Source organism: Protopterus annectens, chromosome 2.part2, assembly GCF_019279795.1.
Source record: "Protopterus annectens isolate FY-2018-M chromosome 2.part2, PAN1.0, whole genome shotgun sequence".
Lineage (NCBI taxonomy): Eukaryota > Metazoa > Chordata > Ceratodontiformes > Protopteridae > Protopterus > Protopterus annectens.
Window position 1 is genome coordinate 7,782,442 of NC_056730.1, and position 15,956 is coordinate 7,798,397.

The 15,956-nt window shown below is 40.1% G+C and overlaps 1 protein-coding gene across 4 annotated transcripts in view; it reads left to right on the forward strand.

Annotated features, from left to right (window-relative positions):
• Positions 1-15,956, forward strand: part of PDE8B (phosphodiesterase 8B) — a 2,824,882-nt gene that overhangs the window by 1,849,604 nt on the left and 959,322 nt on the right. The window lies entirely within an intron of this gene.

A 15,956-nucleotide genomic window follows, 5' to 3' on the forward strand; every position in this document is an offset into this window, starting at 1 on the left:
TCTTACTGTGAGGTGAAAACGCTACCGCAGCACCACCACCGCAGTACTAACATTGTTTATTTTTTGAACATTTTTGAAAATGTTTTGTTCTCTCTCTCTCTATATATATATATATATATATATATATATATATATATATATATATATATATAAACCAGTAACCGCAAAGACAAACTAATAAAAAATAAGAAAATGAACACAGGACCAGTGAAACTAGAGAACTAAAGTTTAATGAGCACTTTCATCTGCAATTACACTTGACTTCTTCAGATAAACCATATTGTTACATCACATCCTTTTATAGTCAGGCATCATCATGTGATCAGAGCAATTAAATTAAAATAAATAAACCTTGTAGATGCACAGCTTTGTTACTATAATGTCCTTTGTATTAGTGTACTAGGAATTAAAGAACCATTTTAAAAGGTTGAAAAATATTTAACTAAGAAAAATTGTGGCTTTTAATAAGTGTGCATGTTGTTTAATACCACCACCTAAATGCCTGAACCATAAATACTGCTTTAAAACCTAGAAATAAATCAACAACACTGTTGGAGTACATACATTTCAACAAAAAAATGTATGTGATTCCTATCACTCAATGCCATAGTAAAACCATAAGCATTGCAGTCAAAAATAAAATTCATCTTTCAATTATAAATAGCTAGAGAGAGAAATAACATTGTTCAATCCAGTTGGATTGGTGGCATTCACCCTCAGTTGCCACATAGATTCTTTAAATTCAAGGAACAATTCCTTGGGACCCCCCCCCATACACACACACACACACACACACACACACACACACACACACACACTATTGCTGTCAATCTGTTCAATTGCTATAAACTTGCATCTATGATCTGGGTTCAAGTTGATATGCCCTGCCAACACATTCTTTAGATAGCCTTTCTTGATGTTGTACATTTGTTGGTATATATGAACTTTGAAAGCCTTTTAGGTCTTACCGATGTAGAAACTATCACAGGTTTGGCATAGGGCAATTTACACAACATGGGTACTGTTACAATTCAGTTTATAATTCAAAAAAAATCGTGCCATAGTCAGGAATGTTCACACTTTTAGTTTCCAATACTTTAACACATTGAGTACAGTGGCCACATTTTACCATCTTTCCCTTTTTTGTAAAATTTGTTTCTTTCTTTGTTTCTCTCCAACAAATCTTTAAAACATGCATCTACACTACACAAGGTCTATCACCCACATGTCTTTAAGACATCTTTATCACTTCTAAACACAAACCAATTCTTTTTAAGAATGTCTTTGAGGTCATAAAACTGGGGTTTATATGTCAAAATTAAGGCCCTATTAAATTAATTTGTGTGCCTTAAATGCATGTCATCATTGTTGACTCTAATGGTTGTAATTTCACCTGTACCCTAGCAATGGGTAAAAGTGTCCATTGACTCTTTTTTCCATGACCTCACTCAAAATGGGTTCAATAAAACTACTAGGGTACCCCCTTCTTTGTAACATGGTCCTTAATTTCTCTCTTTCCTCAAAGAACGTTTCTAAGTTGTTAGTAACCATTTGTGCCAAATGCACACGTTGGCCTTTAACCAGTGATGTTTTTTGGAAATCTGGATGCCCGCTTTCAAAACGTAAGAGGGTGTTGGAGTATGTGGGCTTTCTATAAATGGTTGTATTAAAGTTTTTTGTTAAATCATCTTTGGTAATGAGAATGTCTAAAAAATTGATTTTGTTTTTGTGTTGTTCTATAGTGAAACTCAAAAAGGAAGTATTGGTATTTAAATAGGCAAAGAACTCTTTTAATTCATACCCATTGCCTACCCAAAAAATGAGTATATCATCTAATAATCTCCCGTAAAACTTGCAAGACTTAAACCATTCCAAAGTAAATACCTGTGTTGATTCCCACTGAGCCAAGATCATGTTTCCAAAGTTGGTATCATTCACTGGTAACGTCTCCCGCCCCTGCCCAACCTGAAGGGCCTCTATTGTGGAAGTTCCCCAATGGCCTTGTCGAGGGCTTGGATTTACACCAGCAGCTGGTTTCTATGTTTAACCATCACGGATGCAAATTAATAGAAGCGCTGGTAAGAGACAACAAAAAAAGCTTTGCCAGTGTAAAATGACTGTTAATGGTTTAAATGAACATATTTTAAATGATTTATGTTTCAGCGCCAAACAAACTGAATATCAAACTGTGTTTGTTAATGTTGACAGACAAATTAACAGTGTGAGAGAGAAAAAAATTACAAAATTGGCAAGGGAAAAACTGAGTATGAAACAGGTACTGTGTTTCCCCTTCCAAAAACCTCTACTTCAAATAGGTCTAATAAACATTTCACAAGGACAGGAATGGAAGAACAACTTAACAGTTTTGACAATATCCCTGTTTTGGTTAATGACCAAGAGGAAGAGGTTGTCCCTTTAGGGGAACCCCCCAGGAGGTCCGAGAGGATTAGAAATCAGAGACAACAGGAATTCAACAGGGACTGGAACAATACACCGAATGGCGGCAACCACTATGCATAGAGAACTGTATACTCAGGGGGGGGGGCAGGGGAGGGAGATGTTACCAGTGAATGATACCAACTGTGATGACAGTTGTGATTATTATGCAGTTTGTACTGTTATAAAAAATGATTTTAATATCTATAATTACAGTAGTCAAATATTTACTTGTGAATGGGCAACCTTATTTGAAAAAGGTATGAATTTTGTACCGATAACAAGTGCAAAGATTGACAGATGCCTATTAGATTTAAAGTTGTATACCAGGAAGTTAAATCTCAGTTGTTATTTTCAAAAAAATGGTACTCATACTCCCCGGCATGTTGTAAAAGAAGTAGTACATTTAATCCCCCACCCCATCCAGTTGTTCAACTATTTGAGAACATGTGCATTAACGGCATAAGATTACTGTTATCTAGATCTAAAAAAAACAATATCCAACCTCACAGATGTTGAGGCAAGGCTTTTACAAAGTATATCAACTAACAGGTCAATCAGGGTTATGAAACCTGATAAAGGTGGTGGGCTGGTGGTAATGGATCAACAAATGTATATCGAAAAAATGTTGGGGATTTTATATGGTGATGGTTATATTGAATGAACTCAACCATTGCATACAAGAGCATTGATATAACCTTGAATGATTTATTCTTGAACTACCAGATTACAGAGAATGAACTTAACTATCTGACACAAACACATCCTAAAGTCCCGACCATATTTGGAATCCCTAAGATTCACAAAAGCATCAGGAACCCCCCTTTGAGACCTATTGTTGATGCCAAAGCATCCAAAACTACTACTTTAGCTATTTTTATAGATTTTCACTTAAATTTAATTCTCTCGAATTTCCAACACATACTCAAAGATTCTTGGGATTGCTTAAAGAAAATAAAAGAAGAACTATACAGTGAAACCATGATCATGGCTACGATAGACGTGAATGATCTCTTCAGTATTATACCACACGAGGAAGGCCTATACTTGTTTTATGACTTTTTATATAGTCATACTAATTTAAGTCATAATACAATCTTGATGTTTAGGACCTTAATGGAGTTAGTATTAAACAACTTCATTATGTTCTGAGAATCAGATATTCAAATAAATAACGGGTGTAGCAATGGGGGTGGCATGTGCCCTCCTGTTTGCAAACATTGTCTTGGCTCAGTGGGAATTGACACAGGCATTTACTTTGGAATGGTTTAAGTATTGTAAGTTTTATGGTAGATTTTTAGATGATATACTCATTTTTTGGGTAGCCAATAAATATGAATTAAAAGAGTTCTTTGCCTATTTAAATACCAATACTTCCTTTTTGAGTTTCACTATGGAGCAACACAAAAACAAAATCAATTTTTTAGACATTCTCATTACCAAAGATGATTTAACAAAAAACTTTAATACAACCATTTATAGAAAGCCCACATACTCCAACACCCTCTTACATTTTGAAAGCGGGCATCCAGATTTCCAAAAAGACATCACTGGTTAAAGGCCAATGTGTGCATTTGGTACGGATGGTTAGTGACTTGGAAACATTCTTTGAGGAAAGAGAAAAAATAAGGACCATGTTACAAAGAAGAGGGTACCCTAGTAGTTTAATTGAACCCATTTTGAGTGAGGTCATGGAAAAAAAGAGTCAATGGGCACTTTTACCCGTTGCTAGGGTACAGGTGAAATTACAACCATTACAGTCAATGATGATGACATGCATTTAAGGCACACAAATTAATTTAATAGGGCCTTAATTTTGACATATAAACCCCAGTTTTATGACCTTAAAAACATTCTTAAAAATAATTGGTTTGTGTTTAGAAGTGATAAAGATGTCTTAAAAAATGTGGGTGATAGACCCTGTGTTGTGTACAAAAAAGACGCATGTTTTAAAGATTTGTTGGAGAGAAAGAAAGAAGGAAACAAATTTTACAAAAAGGGAAAGATGGTAAAATGTGGCCACTGTACTCAATGTGTTAAGGTTTTGGAAACTGAAAGTGTGAACATTCCTGATTATGGTACACTCTTTTTGAATCATAAACTGAATTGTAACAGTACCCATGTTGTGTACATTGCCCTATGCCAAACCTGTGATAGTTTCTAAATAGGTATGACCAAAAAGACTTTCAAAGTTCGTATATACCAACAAATGTACGACATCAAGAAAGGCTATCTAAAGAATGTGTTGGCAGGGCATATCAACTTGAACCCAGATCATAGATTCAAGTTTATAGCAATTGATCAGATTGACAGCAATAGTAGGGGGGGTCCCAAGAAACTGTTCCTTGAATTTAAAGAATTTATGTGGCAATTGAGGGTGAATGCCACCAATCCACCTGCATTGAATGATGTTATTTCTCTCTCTAGCTATTTAAAATTGAAAGCTGAATTTTATTTTTGACTGCAATGCTTATAATTTTATTATGGTGTTGAGTGATAGAAACCACATGCACTTTTACTTGAAATTGATGTACTCCAACAGTGTTGTTGATTTATTTCTAAGTTTTAAAGCAGTATTTATGGTTCAAGCATTTAGATGGTGGTATTAAACAACATACACACTTATTAAAAACCACAATTTTTCTTAGTTAAATATTTTTGCAACCTCTTAAACTGGTTCTTTAATCCATAGTACAATAATACAAAGGAAATTATAGTAACAAAGGTGTACATCTACAACATTTATTTATTTTAATTTAATTGCTGTGATCATCTGATGGGCCTGGCTATAAAAGGATGCGATGTAAAAATGTGGTTTATCTGAAGAAGTCAAGTGTAATTGCAGATGAGAACGCTCATTAAACGTTAGTTCTCTAGTTAAACTGGTCCTGTGTTCGTTTTCTTTTTTTTTTTTTTGTTATATATGATATATTAATAAAAAATAAATAAATAAAAATATATAAATATATATATATATATATATATATATATATATATATATATATATATATATATATATATACACACACACACACACACACACACACACACACACACACACACACATATATGTATCTACTCAGAGAGACAGAGAGAAAAGACAGAGATAGATACATAGATCGACAGACAGATATTGATAGATATTGATATAGATCATTTTATATATACTGATAGTTAATGTATTGATACCAAGATAGATATAAGCTTTTATTAATTTATATTTCATATTTCTTATTATTTTGTTTACTATTTATGAAACTACTGCAGTCCGTCTAGATGTGCATTTGTCAGTAATGCGCTCAAAGGACTGAACATTTCTCATCTGAAAGTACTTAATTAATAAAGCCATTTTCTAGTTTTATTTATGATACTCAGTAATTCTGAATCTGCCAGTGCCAAGAAGAAATTAAAAGAGTTAAATGTCTTGGGCAAAGCTTATTAAAGAAAATTTCCATTAAACTAAGGAAGAGAGATTCTAGAGACAGAGCACTCTTGTGACTGTAGAATCTGCAGCAGCTCATAAATTATCACTTTATAGCTAAAACAGCATGAAGTCAGAGGCTGCTTTTAGCACCAGAGCATCCCACTAGAATGAAAAAGCATCATGGAGAAAAGATGTTGTCGTAGCCTTTAGTGACAGCAACCACTTCTAAAAATAACAACTATCACATGCGTTTTTATTTGTAGTGTGAGGTGATAAAGTTGTAGTGGATATAAATAATTTTTATAGAATATACTTAAGAAAGGCCATCATAACATTCCACTCTATAATTAATGAATGATTGGTCAAGTATATACATGTAGTGTGTGTGTGTGTGTGTGTGTGTGTGTGTGTGTGTGTGTGTGTGTGTGTAAGCACATGTGTTTGGGTGTGTGTGGGTGACATAGGTTCATAGGTTCATAGGTAGGTACTAGGCCATCGGCCCAAGGGCCTAAGTAAGCCTAGCCAACAAGGTTCCCCAGCTTACGCCACTCAAGAAAGTTATTTTCCCGTGCCCGTGTCGAGCAGAGTCACAGAAGTGATCCCCGGGGTGTATTTCCTATTTCCCATCCACTTAACAAGATTTTTCTTGAAGAGTGATAATGAGGAACTTTGCTTGACATAGATGCGTAGCTTGTTCAAGAGAATGGGAAGTCTCTGGGACAGGAATCTATACCTCCAGCATGTCCTGTTTATTGTGGTGACAAGGTTTAGGTCCCTAGAGCATGTAACTCGGAGGGATTGGGATTTCTTTAGGTGTAGCATATCCAACAGCTCTAGGTTTGATATAGCTTGGTATGTTAGGCAGAGATCACTTTGGAGTAGGTGATATGCTACGGAGTAAAGCTGGTGTTTTTTGAGATGGTCAGTGTAGGGCATCTGTTTGAGGCCAGTAATCCTCTTTGTGAGGTACTTCTGTGGCCTTTCCAGCTGCTGCAAATGTCTTGTGAGGTACATTCCAAAAGGGGCATTGTACTCTATAATGGGTCTAATGAGTGTCGAGTAGAGGGGAACAATGACCTCTTTTTTCCTAGATGAGAACTCTTTTCTGATGAGGTGTGCCATGTAGAAGTATTTCCTGACTACTGTGGCGATGTGATTATCAAAGGAGAGACTACTGTCCACCTGGGTCCCCAGGTCTCTTATCACACATTTGGTGTTAAGTAGACTGCCGCCTTTGTGGTAGTTCATAAGTACAGAGTTTTTACCAAAGGGGATGACAATGCACTTTTTGGCACTGAGCTTGAGGCCATGGCTCTGACACCAGGCATCTGTCTCAGTGAGTAAGATGTAAGATGTCAACATCATTTGAGGACTCGACTATGACTCCTAGTTTGCAGTCATCTGCAAACTTCATTAGCCAAAGGCCTTCTGTGTTAGCCTATTCTTCTGAGAAGTAGATACCATACAGGAGTGGTCCCAGGACTGAACACTGTGCTACTCCACTTGTCACTGGTTTGAGGTCAGATTTGGAGTTTGCAACTTTTACAGTGTGCGTTCTGTCAGTGAGCCAATTGGCAGCCCATCTTGTTACATAGGAATTTATACCTAGTTTAGTGAATTTAGCTATAATTCCAGAAAGGGGGATGGTGTCGAAAGCCTTGGTGAGGTCAAGATAGGCTGTGTGAACCACCTTACCCTCGTCTACAGCTTTGGTGATTGTCTCAAAGAAGTCGATCAGGTTCAGCAGGCATGATCTGCCTTTCCCAAACCCGAACTGGGTGGGGTCCAGAGTTTGGAGGTTACCAATGTCTTTGTTTATGAGTTCCATGATGATAAGTTCCATGGCCTTAAGACCAGGCTAATAGGGCGATAGTTCCTGGGATCAGTGATGGCTCCCCCTTTGTGAAGTGGGATAACTGTTGCTGTGCGCCATTCAGTGGGCACAAAGTCTGATGTGAGACTATGACTGAACATGGTGCTTAGGTGGGGAGCTAGTTCATTATGAAGTTCTTGTAAAATGCAGCCTGAGATGTTGTCTGGTCCCATGGATGCTGTGCTTTTGGCTTTAGAGAGTGCAACTTTTACCTGCGTAGTTGTTATTACAGGGACTCTGCATTCTTCCTGTATAGTTATGGGCCCTTTAGGGGGTGAGGGGGGGTAAAGTTAGCACTGAACCTATCTGCCAGGACGATGGCAATATCAGTTGGTTCTGTAATTTTCATGCCGTTGTGCTGTGACTCAGAGCAGGTCTGGGTGTTGCCACTGAGATTCTTAACATAGTTATAGAATGCTTTGTGTTTGTCCCAAGAATCAGTGGCAACGATTTTGTTTTCATAGCTAGCTTTGGAGGATCTTATAAGGGATCTCAGCTTCTTATTGAGGCTGACCAGGAAACTCCTCCACTCATGGGATTTTACTCTCTTTTGCAACAGTTTCTTCCTTCTGTTGTAGAGTTTGTTTTGGCTTCCTTTTTTTGGAGGATAGCATCTTGATTCTGTTTGGGATAGCATGATCCATGCACTCGTGTAAGTGCTGATAGAGTGTATCTGTGTAGGATTCAGCAGTCATAACTGTATTGTCCATCTGCATGGGTGTCATGAAGTTCGCCACTTCTGTCTTAAGAAGTATGAAGTTGGCTTTGGAGAAATTTTTTACCATGATTTTCCTTAATGGGGGGGTGGGTGCGGGATGTTGATATCTAGGCTGATTAGCTTATGGTCGAATCTGACCAACGAGGAGTTGACTTCAGGTGTGGAACACCAGTCACTCATGTTGGTAATGACTAGGTCTAGGATATTGTTGCCCCTTGTGGGGGTGTGGATAAGTTGATCCAGGGCATTGGAATTTATGAATTCCAGAAAGCATTGAGCAAAGGAGTTGGTACGTGAGTAGTTTTCCCTGTTAATGGTGGGGTAGTTGAAATCGCCCATTATTAGGGTGTTTAGTTGAACCATAATATTTTCCAGTATATCAAGAAAAGAGGAGTGGGAATCCTGGGGCATGGTGGGGGATCTGTAGCAAGCTACAATTTGGATTGCAGTTTTGCCCAGAGTTAGTTGCACTTGGATAAACTCAGATGCATTATGCTGAGCAACTAGCCTGGAGGTGTGAATATCCTTAATGAATATGGACACACCACCGCCTTTGGTGTTCAAGTCCAGGTTAGGTGGCTGAAAAGTGTGGTATGAGTTATAGCCTGGTAATGCAGGGGTGCTCTCTGGAGCCTTGAACCAGGTCTCAGTCACTGCACAGATATCGATGTTCTCCATTTTAAGGAGTGCCTCGAGGAAGTGCATTTTGAGATTTAGACTTCTAGCATTGAGTAGCATTACCCTCAGTTTTTACTTGCCTGTTCCTGTTATGGTGGTGAATTTGTCATTTGAGCCTTGCCTAAAAAAGGCACTATAGGGGCAGCAAAAGCCTTAGCCAATATCCATAATCCCAGGGATGACAGGTGCAGGCCATCTCTGGCAAAGCATCGTGGTCTGTCGACCATGTCATCCCAGGCTGACAGATGCTGGACCCCTTTAGAATGACACCAGAAGCTTAGCCAGTTGTTAAAGTCAATCATTTTGTCCTTGTACTGCGGTATCATTCTGGGTGATGTCAGGATGCTACTCAGGGCTAGGGTCATACCTGCCTGGGCTACAAGATCGGAAAGCTCTTCCATGTCTCTTTTCATGTAGCCCAGGGAGGTACATCTCAGGTCATTCACACCAATACGGACAATGACAGAGTCATATTTGTACCTGTTGTTGTGGAGTGACCTGAGTGCGTGGGTTATGTGGTGGATCCTGGCACCTGACAGGCAGATGACAGTAACTTTCTCCTTGTTTAGTCTGGTGAGTGGGACATCAGTGTGCCTGACTATATTATCACCTATGACTAAAGTGTTGGGTATGTTGTTTTGCCTTATGGGCTGTGGTTGAGTTGCACACTGAGTCTGTGGGCTATGTGTCATTTGGGTTGTTTTGGGGGGGTGGAGGTTGCTTGCGTTTATGCTTTGGAGGTCTCTGTTGCTTGAGCAGATTATTATTGAGAGCCTATGCGAATGTTTTTGTGTTTCTATGTGTGGATTTTGGTGGTGTAGGTTTAGTGGGACTATGTGATAAGTGTGGTGTGGTGCAGGTGTTTACCTTCTCCTCTTGAATGTCAAGTTCAGTCTTGGTCGGAGAGAGCTTTACCTCCAGCTGGGCTAGATAAGTGCATCTCTCACAGGTTGTGGTGTTGGGTGGTAGGAGGAGAGGGTTGTCTGTGTACATGAGGCAATTGCTACATTGCCCCAAGATGCCCAGATTCATCAGATAGATGCTTGAATAAAAAACTACTTTCCTTTAGACAAGTGTGGAAAGTGAGTATAAGAGCTGTTTTTCTCTAAGCAAGTGAGCAAAGTAAGTACAATAACTGTTTTCTCTAGGTAAAAAGGAAGGTTGAGTGCTGTAGTAATTTGAAGCTTATTTAGTGCTGACAACAAGTTCTGAACAAGTGCTGAGCACGAATGAGCAAATTCAAATGCTAAAACTAAGAATCTGTACCTGGATCTTCTGGTAGATAGGCTACCTAGTGCTCATCACTCCCACTGATAAGCTAGAATGCTTCCCTCCAACACAGAAAGGCTTGGGGAGCTCAGAAGCTTACACACTGTCCTTGATACAGCAAATCTGTATCTGGATTCGACTAGTTACAGGAAAGGTGGGAAACAAGCGCAAACATGGTTTCAGTAACCATATCTTCCGTCCAGCTAGATCACTGCGACAAGGGACAAACGTAGAAATCAGTAGTTAATGGCCAATGGTTATATAAGGCTACCATTGTTCAAAGGTTCATAGGTTCATAGGTTGGCACTAGGCTATCGGCCCTAGGGCGTATACAAGCCTAGCCATAACAATTCCCTGGATATTTCTTCCCGCAATATTTACTTCCCTGGACCCCTGCCTAGCAGGGTGACTGATGTGATCCCCGGAGTGAATTTCCTATCTCCCATCCAATCGTCAAGGTTCATCATAGCGCCAAGGAGGTGCTCTGCTTGACATGTATGGGCAGTCTATTCCAGAGTATGGGGAGTCTCTGAGTCAGGAACCTATCCCTCCAGCATGTTTTGTTCATTGTGATGACAAGGTTTAGATCCCTGGAGCATGTGGCTCTGAAGGATTGGAATTTCTTTAAGTGGAGCATGTCCAACAGCTCATGGTTTGACATGGCCTTGTATGTTAAGCAGAGATCACCTCTGAGTAGACGATATGTCACAGAGTATAGCTGGAGTTTTTTTAGACGGTCAGTATAGGGCATCTGCTTTAGGCTTGTGATTCTTTTAGTGAGGTATTTCTGCAGCCTTTCCAGCTGTTGCAGATGTCTTGTGAGGTACATACCAAATGGGGCATTGTACTCTATAATGGGTCTAATGAGGGATGAGTACAGTAGGACAATGACCTCCTTTTTTCTGGACAAAAAGCCCTTAGTGATGAGGTGTGCCACATAGAAGGATTTCCTGACTGTTGTGGTGATGCGGTAATCGAAGGTGAGACCACTGTCCACCTGTGTCCCTAAGTCTCTCATCACACTTTCGGTGTTTAGTGTATTGCCACCTATGTGGCAATTCATGGGTACTTGGTTTTTCCAAAGGGAATAACTATACATTTCTTGGCATTAAGCTTGAGCCCATGGCTCTGGCACCAAGCATCTGTTTCTGAAAGGCCATTTTGTAGAATATCCACATAATTTGGGGATTCAATAATGGCTCCCAGTTTGCAGTCATCTGTGAACTTTGTTAGCCAGAGTCCCTTAGTGTTGGCCTGTACTTCAGAGAAGAAGATGCCAAACAAGAGCGGTCCCAGGACTGAACCCTGTCACTTATCTGGAGCTGGATTTGGAGTCGGCTACTTTTACAGTCTGGGTTCTGTCAGTAAGCCAGTCGGCAACCCTTCAAGTGACATAGGGATTGATAACCAGCTTAGTAAGTTTATCTATGGTTCCAGGGTGGGATATGGTGTCGAAGGCCTTGGCGAGGTCCAGATAGGCTGTGTGGACCACCTTACCCTCGTCCACAGCTCTGGAGACTGATTTGAAGAAGTCAATCAGGTTCAGACAACAAGATCGGCCCTTCACAAACCCAAACTGGGTGGGGTCCAGTGTCTGAAGGTTGCCATTGTCTTTGTTTATAAGTTCCATGATGATAATGCATTCCATGCCTTTGCAGATCAGGCTAGTCAGACTGATGGGACAGTAGTTCCTGGGATCCAAGGTGGATCGCCCCTTGTGGAGTGGGATAACTGTAGCTGTATGCCACTCAGTGGGCATGAAGCCTGAGGTGAGGCTATGATTTAACATGACACTTGGGTGAGGTGCTAGTTCATTTTGTAGTTCATGTAGTATACAGCCCGGGATGTCATCTGATTCCATGGATGCTGTATTCTTAGCTTTGGAGAGTATGGTTTCTACCTGTGTGGCCATGATTACTTGAATTTGCCAATCTTTTGGTATTGAGATGGGCCATTTAGGGGGTGAGGTTTGCACTAAATCTATCGGCCATGATGTTGGCAATATCCTTGGGATCAGTATATTTAGTGCCATTCTGTTGTAGCTCAGAGCATATATGAACATTGCCATTCAGATTCTTGACATAACTATAGAATGCCTTGTGGTTGTCTTTGGAATTTATGGCAATTTTATTTTCGTAACTAGCTTTGGAGGATTTTATGAGGGATCTCAGTTTCTTACTGAGGCTGGTAAGGGAGTTTTTTTGTATCCTGGGATTCTCCTCTCTTCTACAACAGTTTCTTTCTTCTGTTGTATAGTTTGTTTAAGGCAGGGTACCACCAGATTGGCTTCCTTTTTTTGGAGGAGAATGTCTTGGTTCTATTTGGGATGGCATGATTCATGCACAAGTGGATTTGCTCGTACAGTACAAGAGTGTAGGATTCAGCAGTCGAACTTTCAGCTCCCATCTGCATGGGTGTCATGAAGTTTGCCACTTCTGACTTGACTAGCATGAAGTTGGCTTTGAAGAAGTTTTTTACGGAGATTTCCTTACTGGGGGGTGGGGGTGGGATGTGGATGTCAAGGGTGATTTGCTTATGGTCATACCTAACCAATGAGGGGGTGACCACTGGTGTGGAGCATCTATCTCCCATGTTGGTAATGACCAGGTCTAGGATATTGGAGCCCCTGGTGGGACAAGGGATTAGTTGATCCAGGGCATTGGAATTTATGAATTCCAAGAACCGTTGGGAAAAGGTGTTGGTACCCGAGTAGTTTTCCCAGTTAATGGCAGGGTAGTTGAAATCACTCAGTATTAGGGTGTTTGGTTGTATCTTAATATTGTCCAATATGTTTAGAAAGGTGTAGTGAGAATCTTGAGGCATGATGGGAGATCTGTAGCAAGCTACAATTTGGATTGCAGTCTTAGCTAGTGTTAGTTGCACCTGGAGAATTTCAGATGCATTGTGTTGGGCAACTAGCCTGGAGGTGTGAATATCATTGGTGAATATGGACACTCCTCCACCTTTAGTGTTTTGGTCTTGGTTTGGTGGCCGAAAAGTGTAGTAAGAGTTGTAGCCTGGTATTGCAGGGGTGCTCTTTGGAGCCTTGAACCAGGTCTCAGTTACTGCACAGATATTGATGTTCTCCATTTTTAGGAGTGCCTTGAGAGAGTGCATTTTGAGGTTTAGACTTCTAGCATTGAGTAGCATTACCTTCAGATTTTGCATGATTGTATCTGTTACAGTGGTGGTTTTGTCCTTTGAACCTTGCCTAAAAAAGGCACTATAGAGGTGGCGAGAACTTTAGCCAGTAACCTGAATCCCAGGGGTGACAGGTGCAGACCATCTCTGGCAAAGCATCGTGGTTTGTCGATCATGTCGTCCCAGGCAGACAGATACTGGATCCCCTTTGAATGACACCAGAAGCTTAGCCAATTGTTGAAGTCAATCATTTTGTCCTTATACTGTGGTATCATTCTGGGTGAAGGCAGGATGCTACTCAGGGTTAGGGTCATACCTGCCTGGGCCACATGATATGATCTGAGAGCTCTTCCATGTCTCTTTTCATGTAGTCCAGGGATGTATGTCTCAAGTCATTTACTCCAACATGGACAATGACAGAGTCGTATTTGTACTTGTTGTGAAGTGACTTGAGTGTGTGCGTTATGTGGCGGATACTGGCACCCGACAGGCAGCTGAGTGTAATTTTCTCCTAATTCAGCCTGGTGAGTGGGACATCAGTGTGCCTGAATATTGAGTCACCTATGACTAAAGTGTTGGGCACTTTGTCTTGCCTTAGGGGCTGTTGTTGGGTGGCACACTGGTGTTGTGAGCTATGTGTCAATTTGGTTGTGACTGGTGTTTGTTTGGTTTTCAGCTTTGGAGGGCCTTGTTGCTTGGGCAGGTTAATGTTAAGGGCCTCCGCATATGTGGGTTTAGTGTTGCTATGTGTCGGTGTTGATGGTGTGAGTTTTGAAGAGCTATGTGTTGCTTGAGGTGTAGTGCAGGTGTTAACCTTCTCCTCTTGACTGTCTAGCACAATCTTGGCTGGAGAGAGCTTTGCTTCGAGTTTGGCTATGTAAGTGCATCTCTCACAGGTTGTAGTGTTGGGTATTAGGAGGAGAGGGCTGTTTGTGTACATGAGGCAGTTGCTGCATTGCCCCAGTGTGCCTAGATTCACCAGGTGGCAGGAGAAATCACTGGAAGCTGACCCTTGGACATGCCTGTTTAGGTGTTTTTTTGTAAAGTACAAGAGCTGTTTTCCCTTACCTTTGCAAGGTACTTTGCAATTATAGGCTGTTTAGTGCCTACGATTAATTTCTCCTTATTAACAAGGAGAGTGGAGTGCTTATATCAGTTTAAGGCTTCCTAGTGCTTTCCAGCAGGTTCTAGAGCAAGTGCTAGTCACAGCTGTTCAGATTTTAGTGGTACTACTGAGAAACCAGCTAGCTCTAAGGGAGAATTTCAAGAGCAGACTTTCTGGCACCTGGAATAGTTTAACCGTAGCCCGGCAGTGCTGCACGATGCGCAAAATGTGCAAACACGTGCATTTTTAAGCCAGAAAGTTGAAAGGGATAGAAATCAGCCCAAAATGGCTAAAATTACAATTTCACAGCTGGAAACCACTCCTCTAGTGTGAGATAGGCAGTACAATGCTCACCAGTCCCACTAGTAAGCAGAAGGACTTCCCTCTACCACAGCAAGGTCTGGATAGCTCTGAACACAGAAAATAAACTCCTGAAACCAGCAAAGCCTGGGATCTGGAATATACTAGCTAAAAAGGTGGGAAACGAGCAAACAAGATAGTTTTTTTTGTTAAAACAATTAAACAATGCAATATTACACTAAATAAACACAGAAAAGGCTAACACACTTGAGTGTGTAGCCCTAAACAGTAAATACAATTAAAACTCTACAAAATTAACAATTTAAAACTTTTTAAATGAAGCAAGGCAAGTGCACAACTGAAAAACGATTTAAGAGGCAGTAACACAGTAGGATAAGTAGCTAGTCTACATATACAGAAAACTCTATATATACAGAAAAGCAGCTAAAACAACACTAAAACAATTCAGATGCAGTGCAACCTAGAGCACTTGAGTTGTAGCAATATTAAGGCAAATACAGTTTTAATAAATGCACTAAAATATACTCTATATTTCCAAAATGTTTGAGAAGCACAGTCAGAACACAAGGATATTCAGACAATTTTTTTTCTTGAAAGGGAGAAAGGAACAGAAGGAGATTCTCTCTGTATTAGGTAGAATGAGGTAATGACACTAGACTGGGAGGAGTGTCCAAGATCAAATTTAGAGTAGGGGTGGGCAAGTTCAAGGCCAGCAGGTATAAAGACAAGATGTCAATAGGGAGGGTGGGTGAAAGAAAACACTACAGAAATGTTTCTAACAACTGAGCCAATAGCTATGAAATACAGTACAAGTATGCAGTGTACAATAAAATTGCTATAAGTATCTAAAATAAGCAATAACTACTACAAATAAGCAAAAAAAATCAGGCTACTTAATGCTATATATCACAGATCAGCTACTCCTCAGATAGCTCTGTGTGTAATGGCTGAAATACTCAAGTATTTAAATGTAAAATACCAGGTGCCTTCT